The sequence below is a fragment of the Bidens hawaiensis genome, unplaced genomic scaffold (genome assembly GCF_021521415.1).
Source record: "Bidens hawaiensis isolate Kalapana, Puna unplaced genomic scaffold, B.hawaiensis_p1.1 tig00005780_1, whole genome shotgun sequence".
In the NCBI taxonomy this organism is placed as follows: domain Eukaryota; kingdom Viridiplantae; phylum Streptophyta; class Magnoliopsida; order Asterales; family Asteraceae; genus Bidens; species Bidens hawaiensis.
Window position 1 is genome coordinate 865718 of NW_027491379.1, and position 13505 is coordinate 879222.

Below are 13505 nucleotides of genomic sequence, written 5' to 3' on the forward strand. Positions count from 1 at the left end.
TTAAATTATCACTATTATACCACTTCTTGATATAGTTATATGGGCATATGAACTAGGCTTTGAACTTCAAAGATCAACTTCAAGTAACAAGGTTATCACAAAAGGAAATAAAATCAATGTGATCATCAAATTATCTTCAATTCTTCAAATTTGTCTCTTCCATTGTAAATCTTCTTCAAACCATTTCTTGAATCAAGATAGTATTCAAGTCAACCATAACCCGTTCTTGATTGTTCAAGTGACTATTTCATAGGAGGTTAAACTTTACTAATCATCCTTTCTATTTCATTGTTACTCGTGATGACTCTATCTTCTCATCCGTACTAGGAAATCTGAAAACTTACAAACGATGAAACATCTTTGGAAAAAAAACCCTTGGATTATTGATCTTGATCAACTTTCCTTAACTTGAGTCTTTTACTTGATTTGAAGCTTGCCATTTGCAATGAAATTCAAAGATTTTTACTCCCCCATTTTCGTTGCAATTGTCTTTAATAAATGTGTCTTCAAATCAAGTGTGGGTGAAGCAATCTTGATCATCCTTATCAAGATTGTAAAAATCTGAAAATAAACATATTCATATGTTGGTTGACACTAAATGTGATTAAATCCTTAAGTTTGGTCAACACTTGTTCTTGTAAAGCTTTTGACGAAGTCGTGAAATTGGATAAGGTTTGAATTTCATAGGCTTGTTGATGATTGGAGAAAAATTACCAAAATACCCCTGAGTATATATCTTCCGTAGAGAACAGCTTAGTCAAACGGTCAACGGCACCAAAAATCTTAAAAGTTTCTTCAAAACCTTTAAATGTTTCACAAACTCTGTTTCCTAGCACACAGTGTGCTTGGGAGCACTTCACTAGCACAAACTGTGCTAGAAAGCACTTTCCTAGCACAGAAGTGTGCTATAAAGCACTTTCCTAGCAAGGCAGTGTGCTTGGGAGCCCTTTCCTAGCACAGAAGTGTGCCCGGATTTTTTATTGAGCATGCTCGGAAACACATGTGATTTTTCATTTTTCACCGAGCATGCTCGGGAGCAAAAGTGTGCTCGGAAGTGTGCCCAAAAGCAAAAACTTGTGGTTTTTCATTTTTTTAGTGTGCTTGGAGCTTAAAAGATAGTTTTCTTGAGAAGACCAAGGATATGCAAGGGGTTACTCGACACTGGAACTTGATGTGCCCGAGATAAAATGTGCCCGAGATAAAGTGTGTCCGAACCAAAAATTGTGCTTGGGCAAAACATAATCTGTGCTCGAAGCAACACTTGACTATTATCATTACTCGAGAACAATCTTATATGTTCATTGTATGCTCGGTACATCAAAAATTCATTTCTACATCATCAATCACTGATTTGCCCTTGCAGAACCTGCTTGAATATTCACTTTGGATTTGCTACAACAAACAATGATAATATTGCCTTTAGTACCTGTTCATTCTTGACTTGTACCTTCTTCATATCAGTTTGTACCAACAACAACGTTTTCCAACATACCATATCCTGTTTGTGTAGCACACTTATCAAAATCAATATCGAGCAAAAAAAACCCTAATTCTTTCAGATCGAAAAAGTAGTTCCGAAATCTGAAAATAATCGATGAACAGTATCCAGGTCATCTCGAAATAAACAAAAGAAATCTATCTTCAATCTTATCCACAACCTTTTCAGATCTGGAAATCATCAAATAAACATAGCTGCCCCAAAACGAGCCAAATAACACTGTTACATCAGATCTGGACCATTTTGACCAAATAAACATGAAATTGATGTTGGATCTCCGAACGAATCATCAACCCATAAATCAATTCATATACTTTTCTCCGAATCATCAAATAATTTCAAAACTCCCAAAAATAATTTCAACGAACTTCATCGTTTAACGTCCATGGTGGATTCAAGAGCGAAATGAATCAGTTCAGCGGTTAGTCTGAACGATTTGGTAACCCTGCTCTGATACCAATTGAGAGAACCGAGCCCCGGTGCGGAAGCGTGAAAATAGTCGGTATTAACTGAGGTGGAGCTCGGATCCGGGGTTAGGATCGAATCTCACTCATATTCACTCTTCAAAGATGTTTGGACGGATGAGGCGTATTGGGAGAGAGCCTGATTTGATTAGCAATCAATAATAGGATGAACAATTGTAATCAAAGCACAAACAAGATAGAAATTGTAGTATGATAATATTAGTCGAATGATTATCATAAAGATGAATCACTCATACATACATTCATACATACATTCGATTAAGGAATATCAGCCGCCACCAGGAGAGCATATCCTGAAGGCGGAGACTCTCTCAAAGGGATAAAACCCTAGATCTCACTAATACACAATACACTCACTCATACTAGACAAATGAATAAAAAAATCTATTTATACTAGTCTAGCATAACTTGGTCTTCAATACATCCGCCCTTGGTTGAGACCAAACAATATATTTTTCACCCACAAATTAATTTGATGTGTCGGTCTAAAACATAGGTTCCAACACCCTACGAAAGAATCGGATCAATTTGATGTAAATTAGCAATAGTCTAGGTTAAACTTTTTAAATTAAAACGTATATTTGCTATCATTAAGTTTATATGCCAACAATTTTGTTACATATTTTCTCATTTTAATTGGATATATATATCAATAAAAATAAATGTGAAAAAAAAATATTAACTAACTGTGACAATCGTCAATTTCAGGTTAACTCCGTTAACTCAACTCCGTCAATTCAAACTTTAGATCACTGAACCTATAACGCACACTTCATTACATTTAAACTAGGGTTTAAATGACGCTTGACACTTACTACATGTGTAGTCTTTCGGGAATTGCACCGAAACGCAAACGAGTTGACGCAAACAATTGGTGAATAAACGAAAAACGTCAAAACAATAATTATGGGTTAATTATGTGTTAGACTTATGTGTTATGTGATAACATTGTTATAAACGTTAATTCAAGGAGCAAGAATTAGTTAATTAAGCTAGTAAAGTAGCATTTGAAAGTTAAGGGACCAAAGTGTATTATATTATTATTATTAATATAAACCTAAAACCCTAACTCTCCTCTTCCTTTCTCTCCCAAACCAACGGCAGCCCCTCTCCCACTTCTCCCTTGCGATCGGCCCTCATACACACACATACAATCAAGATTGTTCAAGTTTGATTGAAGATTAAGGTGCTAGGAAGGTATAAACAACTATCCTATGCATCCTCTATGCTTAATTTCGATTTTACTGGGTTAATTATAAACCCTAGGTCCGATTTTTATATGTAATTATGTTCATGTGTCTTGTTTTGATTGAAAGATGTATTGATGGTTGAATTGATAGCTAGTATTGGTGTTATTACATGTTAATCGTTTGTTTCTTGATTTTGAGTTCAAGTAAAACCCTAATCATGGATGTAATGTGTAATTGATATGCATGGATAGTGATTATGGTGTTTAGAGTGTTATATGAACGGATTATGGTCTATAGATGGTTAATATGTTGAGTTTTGTTGCAAACAGTTTCTGGACAGATTGTGTTGTTGATGTTCAATTGACTGTATCTGGGTGTAAATGTAAAAATTGGTTGAGATTATTGATACTACAGTAAACTAGGTTGAGTCTAGTTTCTAAAGAATATAAATTTGCAATTTTTGGACGTGTAAAAGTTAACCTTTATGATTTTACAAAAACGTTGTGCAAAGCTGAGTTGTTAGACCTGCTGTTAGGTTGTTTTGTAAATGTTATATCTCATGAACTACGAGACCAATTGGGTTGGTTCCACTTCTGGAAGTTGACTTGTTGAGTTAGGAACCTAACCCAAGTGGTCTTGCATTTGTTGGATTTTTCATTTAACGGGAATTTCAAATAACATTCAGTTGCGCATGAATTTGACTGTTATGATCTTGCTGTAGTGTTTTGATCATTATGAGAAATCTATGTGGAATAAAAATAAAATAAAATATGTTCTGGAAACCTAACACATGCATGCTTTAGTAATGATTTTTGGTAAATTAATTGAGGTGCTATGATCGGTGGAATAGTACAATCTTTCAAGTAGAATTTCTGTCTCGGTGAAACTAGCTGCTGAATTTTGTGAAAATGCATGAAACATGATAATTGCTAGTTAATTGTTATGTTTTGACCAATTTGCCCCTGCGGGGAGTACTTGCTAAATAGTTGTCGTGTTTTGACCAAATTGCCCTTGCGGGGAATAATTGCTAGTTAATTGTTATGTGTGACCAAATTGCCCTTACGGGGAGTAATTGCTAGTGATGTACATTATTAATACATGACACGTAAATAATTGCTCACACACGTATCGTATCACAAATGTACTCGTTAAGTCACACACGATTCACAAACAAACACGAAACGTATCTTGTGATTAGGAATTATGTGCCGGGTCTAGAGACTCGATATTAGTTCCGATACTTAGAAAATCTCCTTGTTGTTTTAGAATGCTAGAGAGAGTTTTCTGTGACGCGCATCACTTGGTGATTTATTTTGGGAATTATTCGCAAACAGTGAGTTTCACTTACCCCTTTAAACTGTTTTAAACGCTTTTCACTTGGGGGAGATAACATACTCCGAACACGCATTTAAGATTTTGTTAGTAAATTATATATCACTTGTAAAGGCTAAGTGGCAAACGAAACAATTGAAGTCCTACACATCGAACCAGTTAATATTTGGATAATAGCGAGTCACTGTTGAGTAGTACTACTGGGTTTGACAAACCCCACCCAACGCTAAACTCGACTGGAGGTCGAGCGGGTGTAATTTTGGCTAACACGTACCATGGTCTGGATGACCTGGTGACAAGGCACTTGATAAACAGTCAGCTTCGGTGTCGAACACTTAGTAATACTTGTTGTATAGGCTAGCTACCTATCGATATATAATTGATTTAACACTATCTGGTAACGCAAAACGCTGAACGCAACACGCTGAACGCAAAACGCTAAACGCTTTATTTTATATATCTTGTGAACTCACCAACCTTGTGTTGACACTTTTAGTATGTTATTCTCAGGTAGCCGAGGCGGGCGCGCGGTATAGTATCATGCATGGTTTTGAACATTCTGATATGTAAACATGTTTTTAACTATTATTACTTGGGTTTTAAGTCGTCATGCGTGACACAACTTTTGTCTTTTGGTTTTTACGCTTCCGCACTTATTTTCATTTAAACTTTTTTATGGTTTGATTATAACTAATTATTCCGATCCTGTTAGTTCACACCCTCTGACGATAAAACACCGTTAGTGGATTTTGAGGGTGTGACACTAACTAATATCAACTTTTGTTAAATAGCACTTTAGTGGGGTGGTAAGGTGGTTAAGGTGTAAAATAAGATATCATGGGTTCAAACTAGGGGTGACAAACGTGACCCATTGAGTTGAATAGGTTGTATCACAATGTATATAATGAGCCTCAATTGGTCAAACTAAAAAAAGAAAATAATTAAAACGGGTTGAAATTTCTCAAGTTTTTTTTTATGGAATGAGAAAAGCGGAGGAAACTTCTTAGTACTTTTACTTTTTTTACTTTTTGATTTTTTACTTTCAAAGTGGGTTTTTGAAAGCTCAACCCATTTTGATCCATTTCAAAAACTTTTCACTAAAAAATTCAAAAAAAATAAGTAAATATAAATCATAAAGTAAAAAAAATAAAAGTACTACAATGTTTCATCCGTTTTTCTCGTTGCTAAAAAAAATAAAAAAAAATAAAATCTTGAGAAATTTCAACCCGTTTTGACCCGTTTCAATCAGTTTCTTTTTTAGTTTGACCCATTGTGGCCCATTATATACATTGTGATACAACTCATTTAACCCAATGGACCACATTTGTCACCCCTAATTCAAACCTTATAGTGTGCAAACAATTAGTCATTAAAAAATATATATATCAACTTTTTATTATTTAGTAAGTTTTTATTGATCTATTTTTTCATACTTTATAAACAAGTGTTTATAACTATACGTAATACGTACAAGAAATGTTTATAATTATGTAATGATACATTAAATTCTTTCCCACTTTTACTCTTAATTACAATTAACATATCTAAGCGTATACCCGTTTCACTAGTTTTTTTATTATTAATAGTAAGATTTGATATTTATTATTAAAGTTATTCTAATCGTTTTAATCTGAATAACAATACAACTAGTAACATTGATTTATTTGAAAAGTTTTTCAATAATTTTCAAATCACATATTTGATTAAAATAAAATAAAATGTGACTTTTAAACCAAGCTTTACGATGCTACTCCCCCTTCAACTTAAAAAGATGTATTAAAGATTATATAATATGTGTTGATTATTTTTCTGACCTTCAGTAATCGCTCCTAGGTAGCTACACATGGTTAGTTTATCTCTCTCTTATACTATATATGAATATGAAGAATTAGGGTCTCACACCCACCTAGAAGACAACAGAAGTTTATGCTACTCCGCAGAACATCCATACTCGTCAAGTACAAAGCATATGCCGTTGGCAGAAGTCCTACCTCACGCCAAACATTCCCTTTGATATTTCGGAAGGGTTGATTCCAAGGATCTTTCTAGGAATTGCGCAAATAGGGAATATCTCAGTGAAAGGGATATCCAGCCAATAGGGTACTGACATCGAGTTATTAGTTATACTACATAGTACAAATGTCTTCATCAGTCAGCTACTTTATTCACCAACTCCCCTTAGGCATGTGCAAGCCCACTAATTGGTGGACTGTCTGACATGACAGGCGACTCATATATTGTAACATCCCCAAGATTTCAGTCCAAAATTTTCAACTTAGTAAGAATGAGGGACCTAAAATTTTTCTAAAATAAGTAATGGAAAATACATAATATAAAATTGGAATTAAGCATCCCACATTGAAAGAGGAAAAAAAGTGGAGTCATTTCACATAGGTATAAATAGGAAAGAAAAAAACTCCTCCCACATTAATAAATGATAAAACATGTGAGTTCTTTATAAGGTAAATAGTTTCCGTAAAAATTTTCGTATATGCTAATATGCATCCAGTGGTCCTTGCGAAGGGTGTGAAGCACCCGACGGGCAAGGGCACATGCTCGGGCGATAGGTGCAATGTAACGCTTTGATGACACACTTTGTACTTCGCATGCTCGCATCGCCATGAGCCGCCTTAGTATTTTTGTAAAATGGAAGCAAGACCAAGACATGACAAGTTGAGACAAGACCGAAAGTGAAAATTCGAATCCAGGAACCTATAGCGCTACACTATGAGCTCAGAACAAGGTCATCGCGATACGCGATCGAACCCAATTTCAGCTATAAAACGGGGGTTCACGGCACATTCCCTCTTCACACCAAACACCTTCATTTACACACACATAACCTCGTTTTGCGTGCCAAGTATCGTAGTGTGTGTCAAGTGCCGAGGTCCCGACAATGTAAGCTCAGTACGCGACATATAAGAAGTGTTGCTCGTACAAGCTTAGGCATATAAACTCCAAATACCCGTGTAAGGTAGGGGTCCCGTTTAAGTTATTATTCTATTATTATATTATATGACTTAGATAATAGTCAGGGGTATAACACAAAACCTTGGTCATATTTATGTTACATATGCTTTATACATGCAAATGTTATAGTTAAAATAATGTTTCTTTACAATTAAGAAACGCATAATTTTACATACACGAGGGTATAGTCAAAATATAGTATCTTCACGATTAAGAAACGAAACATTTTGTTAAAAATATTGTTTATTCATGATTAAGAAACATAATATTTTACATACAAAAGTTGTAGTCAATGAACGTTTCTACTTGAAAAAGAAACCTATTATAGATGTTTCTTCATGAAGAAGAAACTCAACACATGACTGAGAAATAAACAGAAAGACTACATGTTTAAATATTTTATTCAAACAAATGATCTATCAATGTTGAAAGCTATGAAAACCAGACTAAAAGTCTGTAGTCAGACCGACAAACGATTCAGATATTTATATAAACCTATTTTATTGTAAGTTAATCATCATTCATTCGTAAAGGTTTTAAAATGAAATTACCACATCATTCAGAACAGACAATCACAACGTTAAACCTTTTACAGACAGACAAATTTACTCTTTTAGTGAACATGTTGTTTATTGCAAAGAGTCAGGTAAACATTTGTATGAGATTACATATATCTAAAAATCGTTATAATACAAAGTCTTAAATACAAGAAACTCAGACCAATTACACATGTGTCTGGATCCAAACATAACCGACTAAGCAGGCATGCACACAAAGTCAGTCATATCAGGTTCTCCAAACAGAGGTTACATGGCTCGGGGAAACTTTTAGTTCTCCAGACAGGGGCAACGTGATTCGTGGAAATCTTGTGTTGTGTGTAGGGTAGTCGTACAAATCCCGGGAATGACCGATATTCCTGCTGAGATTGTGAACAAAACACTATATTTGTATTTAACGATTGGTATAAAATATTTTAAGAGTCAGTCAATGTTTCTTCAGCTTATCGCTGACGTATTTCCCCCCACATTTCAGGGAAACAGATTTAGCATAGGTAGCAAGGAATTATTGTGTGTAGGGCAGTCGTACAAATCCCGAGAATCCTGCTGAGATTGTGAACAAAACACTATATTTGTATTTAACGACTGGTATAAAATATTTTATGAGTCAGTCAATGTTTCTTCAGCTTATCGCTGACGTATTTCTCCCCACATTTCAGGGAAACAGATTTAGCATAAGTAGCAAGGAATTAGAGTCACTCATGGAAATTAGAGGCTCGTAACATAGAGATGGCTCAGATTTTAATATTATAATTAGATTAAACATAAGTTGTAAAGCACTCGGGTAATTAAAGATCCGAGAAGTTTTCAAATAAATAAATATTTTATTTTAAACAAAATATTACGCTAAAAAACCCGCAACTCTGATATGTTTTACAAAACATGTACCAACTGATAGTCACCCTTCTAGGCCCTAAATCGTGGTGTGGTATATATTCTCTCATTCCATCCGGCTATAAATACCTCTCCACCTCCAAAGGTAAAAAGATCTTCAATTCTACGAGAGAATACCCTCTAGTACTCCACAATAACTTATATTACATTTACATTTAGTCTCCCATACTGATTTCACGCCGGAGAGTACTTACAAGAAATCCCCCCCCCCCTCCCCAAAAAAAATCTCTTTTTCGTAACGAGCTTACGGTGTTTTGTTTTGCAGATGATTCTACCCGTTTTAGCAAGGTTATATTTAAATCCTCGTAGGAAAGACTAACTTTAATCTAAACTCTAAGTAAGTAAACCAATGGTTGAACTAGTGTTTCTTCATAAAAACATAATTAGGTCTCCTATATTCATTACAAGGAAATAATACCAAAAAAAAAGGTTCTCTAGCCTTTTAGGAACTTTTAAGTGTGTTGATGTTTAAGCTTTTCTAAAAGAATTCAATTATCTTTCCTTTAAGATAATTTTTATGATTATTACAATCTTTAATAAGGTCAATCTAAAACTAACGATTTATGTATAAGAGAGAAAGATATATAAGTTTGTGGCAAACGACACTTACAAGCAAAGATTTTAAGACGAGAAAAGTATGAGGAGGCATGTTTATGCTCGTCCAAAAGGTGGCGTGAAGATGGATAGAGAGGACGTCGTCTAGCATCCTCACCCCGTTACAATTGCTATGCTAGCACCAACTTATTTTAAAATTAAGTTTTTACACCTTTCTTAATTTTTAATTTTTTTTAATGTAGTTACATGTAACTACTGATTATTCTTACCGAAAAAGTATGTATCCAACTAGGTGTTATTTGTCATTTCCCCAGTTAACTCTACATCAAAATGTAAACTATTTAAACATGATAGAGATTATACCTTTCTTTTATATGTATTATTTTTTAATGACAAACGAATTCTTTAAATGAGTTACTTGTTAAATTTATTATATCATGAACACTCGTCCGAAAACATGATAGTGCAGTGAGATAAAATCCGTTCAGTTTAATGATCTAACTAATGAACACCACATGCCCGCCTATCTCTCATCCTTACATGATGCCGACGAAACTAAATGATGGAAAGTATGCTTATGCTCGTCCAAAATGTGGCGTGAAGATGGATAGAGAGGACGTCGTCTAGCATCCTCATCCCGTTACATGTAACTACTGATTATTCTTGCTAAAAAGTATATATCCAACTAGGTGCTATTTGTCATTTCCCCAATTAACTCTACATCAAAATGTAAACTATCAAAACATGATAGATATTAGATAGTATAGCTTTCTTTTATACGTATCATTTTTTCAATGGTAAATGAATTCTTTAAATGTGTTACTTGTTAAATTTATTATATCGGAATACACTCGCCTTTCGATTCGGGGAAAACCCTCACCTAATTTCTTTTCCTTTCTTTTCTTTTGTTGAATGAAACTCAGGAACACGCCAGAGATGTCTAACACGCTCACATAAGAGTTTCTTAAGGTAACATTTATTTTTTCCTATTAATATTATGTGTTCATGTTAAGTAAATGAATTCAAATTATTTTTTTTCATGTTTGTTTATTAAAATGAACTTTCAGCCGAACGCATTACGAACGATTTGACTTTGGTTTAGAACTCATATCACGTTCTCATAATGTTATGATTTTCTTCTTGTAGACTCGATGCTTGGTGAAGGAGCACCTCCGTTCCTTCGCACACTTTGTTACTAGAGAAATTTCGAGGATCGTTAATGGCACACAAGTAGATTTCGGTGATGCCGGTTCTGGTGCCTACGTCAGGCTTGTGTTATTTCATCTAACTTTAAACGTACACTTGGTTCGACAATTATTCGTTCGTTTGTTTAAAAAACGAACATGTTTTTTGCGTTCGTTTATGCTCATTCATATAAAATCCCAATGAACAGTTCACAACATAATTAGACAAAGATAAATGAACAAGCATAAATGATATCTCAAATAAACAAAAACAAACATAAATGAACAAGTACAAAAAACCATCAAGGAGATGGCTCATATAAAGTTTCATCTAGAATCGAATATAAACAACTTCCAGCTGAACGTTTTACTAACAGTTTACTATTTGTTTTCATGCCAGAATATTCTGAGGTTCGACAATTATTCGTTCGTTTGTTTAAAAAACGAACATGTTTTTTGCGTTCGTTTATGCTCATTCATATAAAATCCCAATGAACAGTTCACAACATAATTAGACAAAGATAAATGAAAAGGCATAAATGATATCTCAAATAAACAAAAACAAACATAAATGAACAAGTACAAAAAACCATCAAGGAGATGGCTCATATAAAGTTTCATCTAGAAACGAATATAAACAACTTCCAGCTGAACGTTTTACTAACAGTTTACTATTTGTTTACATGCCAGAATATTCTGAGGTTCGAGGCGGACCACCTAGCGAACTTATTGATGGCGTGATCAAGACTTTTTACCCTCATATATGTAGTTTAGGCGATATGACGTATGGATATCCCATATATGCAACCGTCTGCTCATGCAATGGATCTTCTGCTCCAAAGAAAGAGGTATGTTTTAAATTTTTGAAAACTTTAGAAATTCATATGTATAAACGTTTCTCTAATAATATTGCAGGAAAATGTTGTTATTGGGAGACTCCCATGTATGGTGAGGAGTCTTAATTGTGTGATTTACAACGCCAATAAAAAAATAATCGGAAAAAAATTCAGATATCCGGAGATAACTTGGAATCGGAATTTCGTATAGTTTTGATTCGGATTCGGATTTTTTTGAACACCCTTACTAGCTAGTATATATATTTTCAAAATATGAATCTGGCCGTCATTTGTGTGAGTTTTAGTTGACTGTATTAGACCTTCAAAACTTTTAGTTTGTTAATTTCAACCGTGAGTCAAGTTATGCTTTTAAATCTAACAGTGTTTTGGTTTTCACATGCTATTATTCATGGCTTTGGTATTCTTTATGATTTTTTGTGTTGGTTTTAGGGGTGTTCAAAACCATCTGTATACGAAAATACGAACAAGAAACCCGAATATGAACTATTCGAATTTTCGGGTTTGGATAATATCATTTGTACTAATTGTAGTTATCAATAGCGCCCATAGCGAGCGCTATAGCGAATAGCGTGGCGGCCATAAGTCGCTACAAGGTACTTAGCGGCCACATATTGACCAAATAGCGACTTTCGACGGCGTATTCCGGCGCTGACGCTCGATTTCTGCCGGAAACCAGGAAGAAGAAGTAGCGGTTGCGCGGTTGCGCTGACGCTCGATTTCCGCCGGCGCTGACGCTCGATTTTGGTTTGCCCCGCTTGAGTTTTGGTTTTATAAGTACTCTAACCATGCACAATTGGAGCTGGAAGATGAAAATAAGGCATGATGAGAGTAGAGTTCATTGTAGGAAAGTGAGTGTAGTTTGTGTTTGAGAGTGAGTTTGTATTTTGGTTTGTGCTCGGTGTTTAAATAGAGAAGGCTAGCTACCCTCTCTCTCTCTCTCTCTCTCTCTCACATGAAAAATAGTTGTTGCAGAAAAAGTAAAACTGAAAAAAGTAAAGCTGAAAGTGACTTTAAACAGAAAATTTTAACTTTACTTGTAATTTACCATTATAACCTTCTCTTTCTGTTCATGTACTCAAAATTTGTACCTCTCACGGCATAAAATGCATATACAACCTAAGGCTGAAAGTGACTTTAAACATAAAAATTTAGCTTTACTTGTAATTTACTATTATAACCTTCTCTTTCTCTTCATGTACTCATAATATGTACCTCTCACGACATAAAATGTATATACAACCAGGTAGTATATGGTGATTATGCATATACATATATACAAAATTAAACAAATAATTATTACTATAATGTATGAATGAATCAATATTTGTCTATTAATTGTTGAGGTATTGAATTTTAATAATTCCACATTGAACCTATTCATGGGTAGTAACTAGTGATCATGCATATAAAACAAATAATTACTAGTATAAGAGTGATTTAATTGATGTTTGTCAATACATTATTGGCTATTGGATTTTAATGATCTTAATTTTCTGTTGTCATTGGACTAGAAACTATTTCATCAAAATGGTTTAGAGGGGGAAGGGGCATTCATAGGTACTATCCATTCATCGACCAATCATACATCGTTATTTCATTTTTACCTTCAAGTACCCACAAACCTAGAAACACCTACCCACAAGTATCATAAAACTATTTTTGTTTTTTGTTAAAATTTTAAAATAAATAAAACAATTAAATGTACTTAAAATTTTAATTTCATTCAAAAAAAAATATTACATAACTGAAATTCAGAAAAATAAAATATGACGATCAAAACCAAAAAAAAAATAAAATACGAACATCTAAACCAGATGATCCTTCGCCAATTATATTTTTTGTCACCTTTTTCACGATCATGTCGAACGTTTTTTTAGAAATGAGCGATTAAGTTGCCATGTCTTCGGCTTGTTCGATGATAACTTTGAAAAAGTGTATGCTACTATTATTTGAAAATATATCGTTATCAGAATCGTTCGGCGG